Source organism: Tachypleus tridentatus, chromosome 13 (assembly GCF_004210375.1).
Source record: "Tachypleus tridentatus isolate NWPU-2018 chromosome 13, ASM421037v1, whole genome shotgun sequence".
Classification (NCBI taxonomy): Eukaryota; Metazoa; Arthropoda; class Merostomata; order Xiphosura; family Limulidae; genus Tachypleus; species Tachypleus tridentatus.
The window spans coordinates 64,383,342-64,395,721 of record NC_134837.1 but is presented as its reverse complement, the minus strand read 5'-3'; the positions used below and the strand labels follow the sequence as shown (position 1 = coordinate 64,395,721).

The window sequence follows — 12,380 nt, the reverse complement described above, 5'->3', positions numbered from 1 at the left end:
TTTGTTGTCATCCTTATATTGACTAGTTTGCCTATACTATACTGACCATAACTAGTAATTTGTCTAATAACTGTAAAGGTTCAAACCTTGATCTAATGATGTCAAAAAGAGAGGAAAAAACACATTTTTATACTATTTATTAGTGTACAGGAAGTATATAATACTAGTAAGAGGTCCACAGGAAATAAAAACAAATTATGAAACCTCCAATGTTACAGTTCATCATTACCACAGTCTATTGATAGTATTTATTCCCTTTGCTAAGAAATCAAAGAATAGTAAGTATAATATATATATAGATCAGCTGCAGTGGCACACTCTCTCTCTAAAACCTTTGATACATTTTTGACTTTCTATAACTCTAATCACTTCATGGTAAATTTCTCTTTTCCATTAAAGAAATAAGAAAACTACATCCACTTCAATAGCCCATGATAGTCCTGTTACAAATCTGTTGATTTGTTTTCCAAATTATTTCTAGATCATAAGACATGTTCTTATAAAAAAAAAGTTAAATACTAAAACAGTGAGGTTTTGTTTTGTTACCTACATCTGAGGGAAATGCAGGAGTTTGGATTTTATGTGAAACTTCTGCATGCCTAACTGCCACGAACATAGACGATGATAAATCTCATTGAATCTCAACAAAGATTGCAAAAACAAATAATAAATGTAAAGCTGCCATCTTCTTGTTATTGTGCAAGAGGTGTTACTCTCTTTGGTAATGTCTTAATATATTTTTTTTTACAGAATTCATCCACACTATGTAGTCTAGGCTATAACTTCCATGTGTGCTCCTAACCAACAAACAACATGATACTGTTCTGTAAACATGGAAAAATAGCAATGTTTTACTCTGCTGAAATGTTTTAAGGGACAAACAAACACAACATGAAATAGAAGTCCTTCAGATTGTTTTGATTACATGAAGTACCAATAATTATTTTGCTCAAGATCTATCAACAAATTAGTTTTTGTTTTCATAGTTGCCTATACTATGTAAAATAAACATTTTCTACCTAATTCTGTAAACAATACACTGAAGAAACAAATGGTGTACAGCAATCACTGTTGAGTATAATTGTCTTTTCTGAAAGTTTTAAACTATAATGTTACTTATTAAATATGGAAGTCCATAGATTTAAATGAATTATGTTGCAACCATTAAAAATGTTTCAGTAATGAGATCAGGACATCATTAAAGAGATTTCAAAGTAAAGTTGAATGAAGAAAATACATAATGTTATAATTTTAGAATCAGTAAGTCTTGTTTTTGAATGGAATAACCAATTTGGAAATGGAAATTAAACAAGGAAAGAAAAAAAATCTTTCGTGACTAGAACTTGGTGTAAAGCCTCGTTCCTTTAACACGGAAGCCAAACTAATACTTATTTTCAGACTTTGGTAAAAATATGCAAAAATCCATTTAACAATGCACAATATAAGGTAACAAAGAGATACAATGACAGAGGCATACACAAAAACATGGATTAACTTACACAGACTTCCATTAAAAACAGATAACAAATAAATAGTGAATGATAAAAAGCTTTGAAAGTGTGCGAGTATTACATGTGAATATAGGCAGTTCCTAAAATCCCATCACACTGTCTGGTGCAGTCGATGTCACAAAAATAACCAATACGGAGATTCTCTGTTATCCTGGTAACAAATCTGAGCTTTCATTGAGTTTAAGGAGAAAATCTTCATCCCCTCTGTAGAAACAAAACACCTGGAGGAGGCATCCAGTCAGCATAACCTGCTTTCTGTTAATAATGTAGGTATTCATAAATGAATGGTGGGATTGACTGTTACTGTTATAACACCATCATGGCTAAAAATGTGAAGTGGTGGAGTTTAAACATTGGACCTTCCTGTTGTAGCTGGGCCCAGCATGACCAGGTGATTAAGGCACTTGACTGGTAATCTGAACATCATGGGTTTGAATCCCCGTCACACCAAACATGCTCGCTCTTTCAGCTGTGGGCACACCATAATGTGATGGTCAATCCCACTATTTGTTGGTAAAAAAGTAGCCCAAGAGTTGGCAGTGGGTGGTGATGACTAGCTGCCTTCCCTCTAGTCTTACACTGTTAAGTTAGGGATGGCTAGTGCAAATAGCCCTCATGTAGCTTTGTGCAAAATTCAAAATAAACCAAACCTATTGGACTATACAGAATTTTTTGTGTGATCTAGTAAATTTTGGAGAAAATTGGCAAATTTTGTGAAAAACAAAGACAAATGTATCTTCTTACAACTATTTATTTTAACTAGTTTTTCAAAAAATATAAAATTGAAACAACTACTTCTAAAAAAAAAATATTTAACATTAAGTGGTGAAACAATTAACTTTTAAACTGTGTAGCAGTTTAAGTTTTGAGAAGTACAATGAATTGTATCATATGTCATTTGAATATTTTGTGTTGCTAATTTTAAGGAACCAGACTTAGAAATGACTTACCTTATTACTTTATGTAATATGTTTTGAGTTGGATAACAAAATAATATTAATGTTGTCTTGGATCTTTAAAAGCATTCAGAGGCTCTGTGTGTGTTGTTTCTTTTAAAGGTGAAAAGAGTTATAAAACATTTAATGTTCATTAGCCTAAAAGTAATATATATATACATAAAACATTTCTGAACAAAATGTGTAATATTTGCAATATCAAGTCTGAGCCTAATCACAGTATTTTGTTTATACATCATAGAGGCATAACAATATTGCAGTGTATATAGATATTTATGTTAAGTTTAGATGGTTCAGAAGTTTTTGAAATTTTTTATACAAAACTTTTTTTTGGATTACTTTTATTTGAGCTTGTTGAATACAATTTTGGTGTAAGTCAAGTTAATGCCAATCTTTTGAAATGTAGCTGCAGTACTCCACTTACCACTACTTTTGTGTAAAAGGTATGGATGATCTAATTCTAATTTAGTGTGTCCAAATATTTTATCTTTTTTTTTTTTCAACACCAAGTCTGATCATTTTCAGGTGTTCAAGAAGGAAATTATTATTTTGGATTAGGGAAATAGGATCCAGTAAGGTCATGGCTTGACTACTTATGTTAAAACATGCTACTTTTAATTCAGTACATTGTATTGTGTGTATGAAGTATTTGTAGTTAAAATGTTGATCAAGATTCAGTTTCATGATTTTAAGTTTTTAAAAATTGTTGGAGGAGAGGCATGTCCCCAGACCTTCCAAAAATAGAATGCTTTGCATATATTGTTTAGCTGTGGCACTCCAAAAATGCTCCCTTCTAGGTGGATTCCTGTATGTGGTGAAGGGACCTCCCAGGTAAAGTTTTGTATTTTCAGTTTACCTTTTCTGGGATCTGAACATCCACCCACCTGTTTGCCATGCATGGAAACCTGTGAAAGGGAGGAGAGGATTCTGGTGGTTGAGAAGTTCAACCCCAACATACCACTTTGGGCTTGAATTCCTGTAGGTTGGTGCTGCTCACCCCCATCCCAAAGACATCTGGCTGGTTCTGTTGGGCTAGGGTAATTTGAGTACCAGTGTTGAACATTCTCAAATGATGTTGTGGTTATTGTTTCTGATGCTGGTGTTTGAGTATAGTGTTAATAAAACCCTGGCAATGCAGCAATATCCTTCTTTGGCATTGTAGTGCATACCCTAGTAGGACTTTATAGTGGGTGGGTCCAGTGGACACTGAATCATTCTCTATTTATTATGGATCCCCCAATCTTCCAAAAAAATAAAATAGAAGAAAAAAGCTTATAGGTAAACAACAATGCATAGATGACTTTCATACAGTCACCACCACTGTAAGATTCTGTACCTCAATTTTAATCCTTTATTCTTTATCTGACAAATCCTTAGGACAAATGTTTCACTTTTTCATTCAGAAAGAACAACAGGGGTTTGCTGTTTCTTCCAAGTTTGTCAGGCATTTATGCTCTGAGACATTTTGGTGGAAACATCTACACCTACATGTAACAAACTTCTCCTGAGGTAGAAGATCACTGGGAATATACCTGTTGATGTCACTTCTCATGCTACTTTCAATTCCTCCTGAGGAGTGCTCATTGAAAGGGATTGAAAGAACATCCCTAAGGTGGAGGTCCTCGCTGATTTCTCCACTCAAGGCATTTCTACTGTTTTGCCATATATCTACTTGCAAGGATGGAATTATTTTGCTGACCAATATCTTAGTTTGATGTTTACATCACAATATCCACCTGCCTTGATAGAGGCAGGATATCTAAATTGTAAGGTATGGCCATACATTCCTAACCTACTACAATGTTTCCAGTGTCAGTAGTGTGGACATTCAGAGGCATATTGTTGCATCACAGTGACAAAGGCCATGTTGTCCATAACTGTGAACTGGACCTTCATTGCATCATTGTGGTGATTCACCCCTCTTAATACCAATCTTGTCCTGAATGGAGGAGAAAGAGGTACAGCATTTGAAAGTGGTTGACAACATTTCCTATCCTGAGGCTTGGAAGTTATTGTTTCCATCTCAATCTCGGACAAATGGTACTGCACTTCATTCCACTGCTACAGTGTAGACAGCTAATTAGGTGTCTCCAACAGTGTCATTATCTAACCATGTGAAGTCGTTTGCCCTTTATGGATAAGCAGGTTCACAAGTCAACGTCTACTCCTGTCTATGTCCCCACTGTTCCTTCCAGTATCTGCTCAGGTCCATCTTCTTCGACCCTTAGATGCAAAATGATTATTCGTTTGCACCCTCAGTCACTGGAACCTACGTCTACTGACAGAGACATGTCCACTTAACCCAGGACAGCATCCACAGAGGTCAGCAGACCTTCTTTTAATAAAGGAAAATGGTGTGGCTGAAAACTCAAGGGTTCTCCACTCAGTTCTCTCCCACCTAAGTACAAATGTGATGGAAACTGTCACTCCTGTTCCACTACCATTCTCTGTGATGGAGACGTTGTATGTTAACATGATGATTGTGTTATTCTCTCTAGATACAGAACTTCTGTCATTATTTATACTTCATGTTAAGTGTGACACAATAAAAGATATTTTAACAGTAGAGATGAGTACAATAAATTCCTGTTTCTCGATCACAGTATGACTGAAGTAAGTTAGTGACTACAGAAACTGACAATTCTAGTTTTTTCTTCAAACTCAACGTTTCTGTTTCAGTTGTTCTTTTTCAGCATGCTTGTTTGCTTCCTGATCACTATTTCAGAAAACTATGTATGTTCGCTTATTCCTGGAGTAGTTTTACATTAGCTGTGAGTGGTGAAGTTAATGAAATGTTTGTATCTTGATACTACTACTGTTGTAAGTGAAATTATTATAGTATTAGTATGTGTTCATAGAAACTAACTTTATTTAGAGATACTTGGCTTTATCATGAATGAAAACATTCTATTCCTTCATTAGAATTCAGCAGAAAAAGAGGTTACTATGGATCACTTGGAAAAGATTTTGCCACAATTGGTAAGATTTGTTTTGAATGCAATGTATATTTTAAGGACTAGATTTTCACTCTATGATAAATATAGCACAGTTTGGTTCATTATTATTAGATAACCTAATTTTTGAAAATCCCTGAAAGATTTAATTAAGAATGGAGTGATTAAAAATGCACTAGGGCTAATGCTACTATCTCATTAGAAGTATACATTTGTTCATTCCTTGCCATCTTGTGACAGACATACACACCATAACAAGCACTGTTGTTTCACATAGCTTATGCAAATTGTGTTCTGATGATGGACCTGACAAATATAGTGTGGTTGGAATAGTTATTTTAGACCCTTCTAATTGTTTAAAATACATAAAGGACCATAGTGTTTAAAAATGTAATATGCTTAACATTACTGTATTATAAGGTCTTTAAAATATTCAACTTCCACACAGGTAAATGTTTTTTTGCATAGTTATTTATTATAGTTTATAACTTACTCATCTCATTAACCAACTTGTGATCTTGTTTCAGATCTTGGATTTCTAAGAAACATTTTCCAGAAGAAACCCAGTGTTTATAGAAAACACATGGAGAAATATTTATCATTAAGTTGTAAATAACTATGTTATAATTCATGTATGAATAAAATTACACTTTCTGAAAGTTATGACTCTGTTGTTGTTGTTATAGATGCTTGGAAATTTTGTCAAAATTTACACAAAAGTATGGGACTTAAAAATGTGACAAAAATTTGGTTTATCAGGTTGTGTATCATAGAGTAAGCTTTCAGTTTATTTTATTGCAGAATGTAATAATGTATATGGTTATGCTTTTACAGGACACATGAATAATAAAATAGTTTCACAAAAAAACTTTTTATTTCATCAAAATCATGATTCTATGGTTTAAACAGGTGCTCTACAATGTAATTAGCTTCTGAGCTTTAAATAAGAAAAAAGAGATTCTTAGAATTTAATTTTAACACACATTGGTATACATTACTTGATACAGTAACCAATAAATAAAATAATATACTACGCTAAGGGTTTGACCATTGAGATGATGTATATATAATACATAAGAAAATTTCATACATGAATATTACTACTATAATATAGGTCGGTTGATTCTACAGTAATGAGAGGACACAGTCTATGCCTTTCAGCTTAGTAAGACAAAACGTGTTCTGAATAAGCATATAATAGTATATGTGAAGTATTCTGTCTTACCAATAATTCAATAGTCCATGTCAGCTTTGTCTTTTATAAAACTTGAAAACAGACATATGAGAAATGTTGTATGATTAATCCACTAATACTAGTATCTTGAACAGATTTTGTTGTCATCCTTATATTGACTAGTTTGCCTATACTATACTGACCATAACTAGTAATTTGTCTAATAACTGTAAAGGTTCAAACCTTGATCTAATGATGTCAAAAGAGAGGAAAAACACATTTTTATACTATTTATTAGTGTACAGGAAGTATATAATACTAGTAAGAGGTCCACAGGAAATAAAACAAATTATGAAACCTCCAATGTTACAGTTCATCATTACCACAGTCTATTGATAGTATTTATTCCCTTTGCTAAGAAATCAAAGAATAGTAAGTATAATATATATATAGATCAGCTGCAGTGGCACACTCTCTCTCTAAAACCTTTGATACATTTTTGACTTTCTATAACTCTAATCACTTCATGGTAAATTTCTCTTTTCCATTAAAGAAATAAGAAAACTACATCCACTTCAATAGCCCATGATAGTCCTGTTACAAATCTGTTGATTTGTTTTCCAAATTATTTCTAGATCATAAGACATGTTCTTATAAAAAAAAAGTTAAATACTAAAACAGTGAGGTTTTGTTTTGTTACCTACATCTGAGGGAAATGCAGGAGTTTGGATTTTATGTGAAACTTCTGCATGCCTAACTGCCACGAACATAGACGATGATAAATCTCATTGAATCTCAACAAAGATTGCAAAAACAAATAATAAATGTAAAGCTGCCATCTTCTTGTTATTGTGCAAGAGGTGTTACTCTCTTTGGTAATGTCTTAATATATTTTTTTTTACAGAATTCATCCACACTATGTAGTCTAGGCTATAACTTCCATGTGTGCTCCTAACCAACAAACAACATGATACTGTTCTGTAAACATGGAAAATAGCAATGTTTTACTCTGCTGAAATGTTTTAAGGGACAAACAAACACAACATGAAATAGAAGTCCTTCAGATTGTTTTGATTACATGAAGTACCAATAATTATTTTGCTCAAGATCTATCAACAAATTAGTTTTTGTTTTCATAGTTGCCTATACTATGTAAAATAAACATTTTCTACCTAATTCTGTAAACAATACACTGAAGAAACAAATGGTGTACAGCAATCACTGTTGAGTATAATTGTCTTTTCTGAAAGTTTTAAACTATAATGTTACTTATTAAATATGGAAGTCCATAGATTTAAATGAATTATGTTGCAACCATTAAAAATGTTTCAGTACGAGATCAGGACATCATTAAAGAGATTTCAAAGTAAAGTTGAATGAAGAAAATACATAATGTTATAATTTTAGAATCAGTAAGTCTTGTTTTTGAATGGAATAACCAATTTGGAAATGGAAATTAAACAAGGAAAGAAAAAAAATCTTTCGTGACTAGAACTTGGTGTAAAGCCTCGTTCCTTTAACACGGAAGCCAAACTAATACTTATTTTCAGACTTTGGTAAAAATATGCAAAAATCCATTTAACAATGCACAATATAAGGTAACAAAGAGATACAATGACAGAGGCATACACAAAAACATGGATTAACTTACACAGACTTCCATTAAAAACAGATAACAAATAAATAGTGAATGATAAAAGCTTTGAAAGTGTGCAGTATTACATGTGAATATAGGCAGTTCCTAAAATCCCATCACACTGTCTGGTGCAGTCGATGTCACAAAAATAACCAATAATGGAGATTCTCTGTTATCCTGGTAACAAATCTGAGCTTTCATTGAGTTTAAGGAGAAAATCTTCATCCCCTCTGTAGAAACAAAACACCTGGAGGAGGCATCCAGTCAGCATAACCTGCTTTCTGTTAATAATGTAGGTATTCATAAATGAATGGTGGGATTGACTGTTACTGTTATAACACCATCATGGCTAAAAATGTGAAGTGGTGGAGTTTAAACATTGGACCTTCCTGTTGTAGCTGGGCCCAGCATGACCAGGTGATTAAGGCACTTGACTGGTAATCTGAACATCATGGGTTTGAATCCCCGTCACACCAAACATGCTCGCTCTTTCAGCTGTGGGCACACCATAATGTGATGGTCAATCCCACTATTTGTTGGTAAAAAAGTAGCCCAAGAGTTGGCAGTGGGTGGTGATGACTAGCTGCCTTCCCTCTAGTCTTACACTGTTAAGTTAGGGATGGCTAGTGCAAATAGCCCTCATGTAGCTTTGTGCAAAATTCAAAATAAACCAAACCTATTGGACTATACAGAATTTTTTGTGTGATCTAGTAAATTTTGGAGAAAAATTGGCAAATTTTTGTGAAAACAAAGACAAATGTATCTTCTTACAACTATTTATTTTTAACTAGTTTTTCAAAAAATATAAAATTGAAACAACTACTTCTAAAAAAAAAATATTTAACATTAAGTGGTGAAACAATTAACTTTAAACTGTGTAGCAGTTTAAGTTTTGAGAAGTACAATGAATTGTATCATATGTCATTTGAATATTTTGTGTTGCTAATTTTAAGGAACCAGACTTAGAAATGACTTACCTTATTACTTTATGTAATATGTTTTGAGTTGGATAACAAAATAATATTAATGTTGTCTTGGATCTTTAAAAGCATTCAGAGGCTCTGTGTGTGTTGTTTCTTTTAAAGGTGAAAAGAGTTATAAAACATTTAATGTTCATTAGCCTAAAAGTAATATATATATACATAAAAACATTTCTGAACAAAATGTGTAATATTTGCAATATCAAGTCTGAGCCTAATCACAGTATTTTGTTTATACATCATAGAGGCATAACAATATTGCAGTGTATATAGATATTTATGTTAAGTTTAGATGGTTCAGAAGTTTTTTGAAATTTTTTATACAAAACTTTTTTTTGGATTACTTTTATTTGAGCTTGTTGAATACAATTTTGGTGTAAGTCAAGTTAATGCCAATCTTTTGAAATGTAGCTGCAGTACTCCACTTACCACTACTTTTGTGTAAAAGGTATGGATGATCTAATTCTAATTTAGTGTGTCCAAATATTTTATCTTTTTTTTTTTTTTTCAACACCAAGTCTGATCATTTTCAGGTGTTCAAGAAGGAAATTATTATTTTGGATTAGGGAAATAGGATCCAGTAAGGTCATGGCTTGACTACTTATGTTAAAACATGCTACTTTTAATTCAGTACATTGTATTGTGTGTATGAAGTATTTGTAGTTAAAATGTTGATCAAGATTCAGTTTCATGATTTTAAGTTTTTAAAAATTGTTGGAGGAGAGGCATGTCCCCAGACCTTCCAAAAATAGAATGCTTTGCATATATTGTTTAGCTGTGGCACTCCAAAAATGCTCCCTTCTAGGTGGATTCCTGTATGTGGTGAAGGGACCTCCCAGGTAAAGTTTTGTATTTTCAGTTTACCTTTTCTGGGATCTGAACATCCACCCACCTGTTTGCCATGCATGGAAACCTGTGAAAGGGAGGAGAGGATTCTGGTGGTTGAGAAGTTCAACCCCAACATACCACTTTGGGCTTGAATTCCTGTAGGTTGGTGCTGCTCACCCCCCATCCCAAAGACATCTGGCTGGTTCTGTTGGGCTAGGGTAATTTGAGTACCAGTGTTGAACATTCTCAAATGATGTTGTGGTTATTGTTTCTGATGCTGGTGTTTGAGTATAGTGTTAATAAAACCCTGGCAATGCAGCAATATCCTTCTTTGGCATTGTAGTGCATACCCTAGTAGGACTTTATAGTGGGTGGGTCCAGTGGACACTGAATCATTCTCTATTTATTATGGATCCCCCAATCTTCCAAAAAAAAAAAGCTTATAGGTAAACAACAATGCATAGATGACTTTCATACAGTCACCACCACTGTAAGATTCTGTACCTCAATTTTAATCCTTTATTCTTTATCTGACAAATCCTTAGGACAAATGTTTCACTTTTTCATTCAGAAAGAACAACAGGGGTTTGCTGTTTCTTCCAAGTTTGTCAGGCATTTATGCTCTGAGACATTTTGGTGGAAACATCTACACCTACATGTAACAAACTTCTCCTGAGGTAGAAGATCACTGGGAATATACCTGTTGATGTCACTTCTCATGCTACTTTCAATTCCTCCTGAGGAGTGCTCATTGAAAGGGATTGAAAGAACATCCCTAAGGTGGAGGTCCTCGCTGATTTCTCCACTCAAGGCATTTCTACTGTTTTGCCATATATCTACTTGCAAGGATGGAATTATTTTGCTGACCAATATCTTAGTTTGATGTTTACATCACAATATCCACCTGCCTTGATAGAGGCAGGATATCTAAATTGTAAGGTATGGCCATACATTCCTAACCTACTACAATGTTTCCAGTGTCAGTAGTGTGGACATTCAGAGGCATATTGTTGCATCACAGTGACAAAGGCCATGTTGTCCATAACTGTGAACTGGACCTTCATTGCATCATTGTGGTGATTCACCCCTCTTAATACCAATCTTGTCCTGAATGGAGGAGAAAGAGGTACAGCATTTGAAAGTGGTTGACAACATTTCCTATCCTGAGGCTTGGAAGTTATTGTTTCCATCTCAATCTCGGACAAATGGTACTGCACTTCATTCCACTGCTACAGTGTAGACAGCTAATTAGGTGTCTCCAACAGTGTCATTATCTAACCATGTGAAGTCGTTTGCCCTTTATGGATAAGCAGGTTCACAAGTCAACGTCTACTCCTGTCTATGTCCCCACTGTTCCTTCCAGTATCTGCTCAGGTCCATCTTCTTCACCCTTAGATGCAAAATGATTATTCGTTTGCACCCTCAGTCACTGGAACCTACGTCTACTGACAGAGACATGTCCACTTAACCCAGGACAGCATCCACAGAGGTCAGCAGACCTTCTTTTAATAAAGGAAAATGGTGTGGCTGAAAACTCAAGGGTTCTCCACTCAGTTCTCTCCCACCTAAGTACAAATGTGATGGAAACTGTCACTCCTGTTCCACTACCATTCTCTGTGATGGAGACGTTGTATATTAACATGATGATTGTGTTATTCTCTAGATACAGAACTTCTGTCATTATTTATACTTCATGTTAAGTGTGACACAATAAAAGATATTTTAACAGTAGAGATGAGTACAATAAATTCCTGTTTCTCGATCACAGTATGACTGAAGTAAGTTAGTGACTACAGAAACTGACAATTCTAGTTTTTTCTTCAAACTCAACGTTTCTGTTTCAGTTGTTCTTTTTCAGCATGCTTGTTTGCTTCCTGATCACTATTTCAGAAAACTATGTATGTTCGCTTATTCCTGGAGTAGTTTTACATTAGCTGTGAGTGGTGAAGTTAATGAAATGTTTGTATCTTGATACTACTACTGTTGTAAGTGAAATTATTATAGTATTAGTATGTGTTCATAGAAACTAACTTTATTTAGAGATACTTGGCTTTATCATGAATGAAAACATTCTATTCCTTCATTAGAATTCAGCAGAAAAAGAGGTTACTATGGATCACTTGGAAAAGATTTTGCCACAATTGGTAAGATTTGTTTTGAATGCAATGTATATTTTAAGGACTAGATTTTCACTCTATGATAAATATAGCACAGTTTGGTTCATTATTATTAGATAACCTAATTTTTGAAAATCCCTGAAAGATTTAATTAAGAATGGAGTGATTAAAAATGCACTAGGGCTAATGCTACTATCTCATTAGAAGTATACATTTGTTCATTC

At 33.9% G+C, this 12,380-nt stretch overlaps 1 long non-coding RNA gene across 1 annotated transcript; it reads left to right on the top strand.

Annotated features, from left to right (window-relative positions):
• Positions 1 to 3,822: 3,822 nt before the first annotated feature.
• Positions 3,823 to 7,540, top strand: LOC143238273 (uncharacterized). Its single transcript, XR_013020489.1, has 2 exons — positions 3,823 to 5,446; positions 5,949 to 7,540. It is a non-coding gene; the product is annotated as an uncharacterized LOC143238273 (long non-coding RNA).
• The last annotated feature ends 4,840 nt before the right edge of the window (positions 7,541 to 12,380 follow it).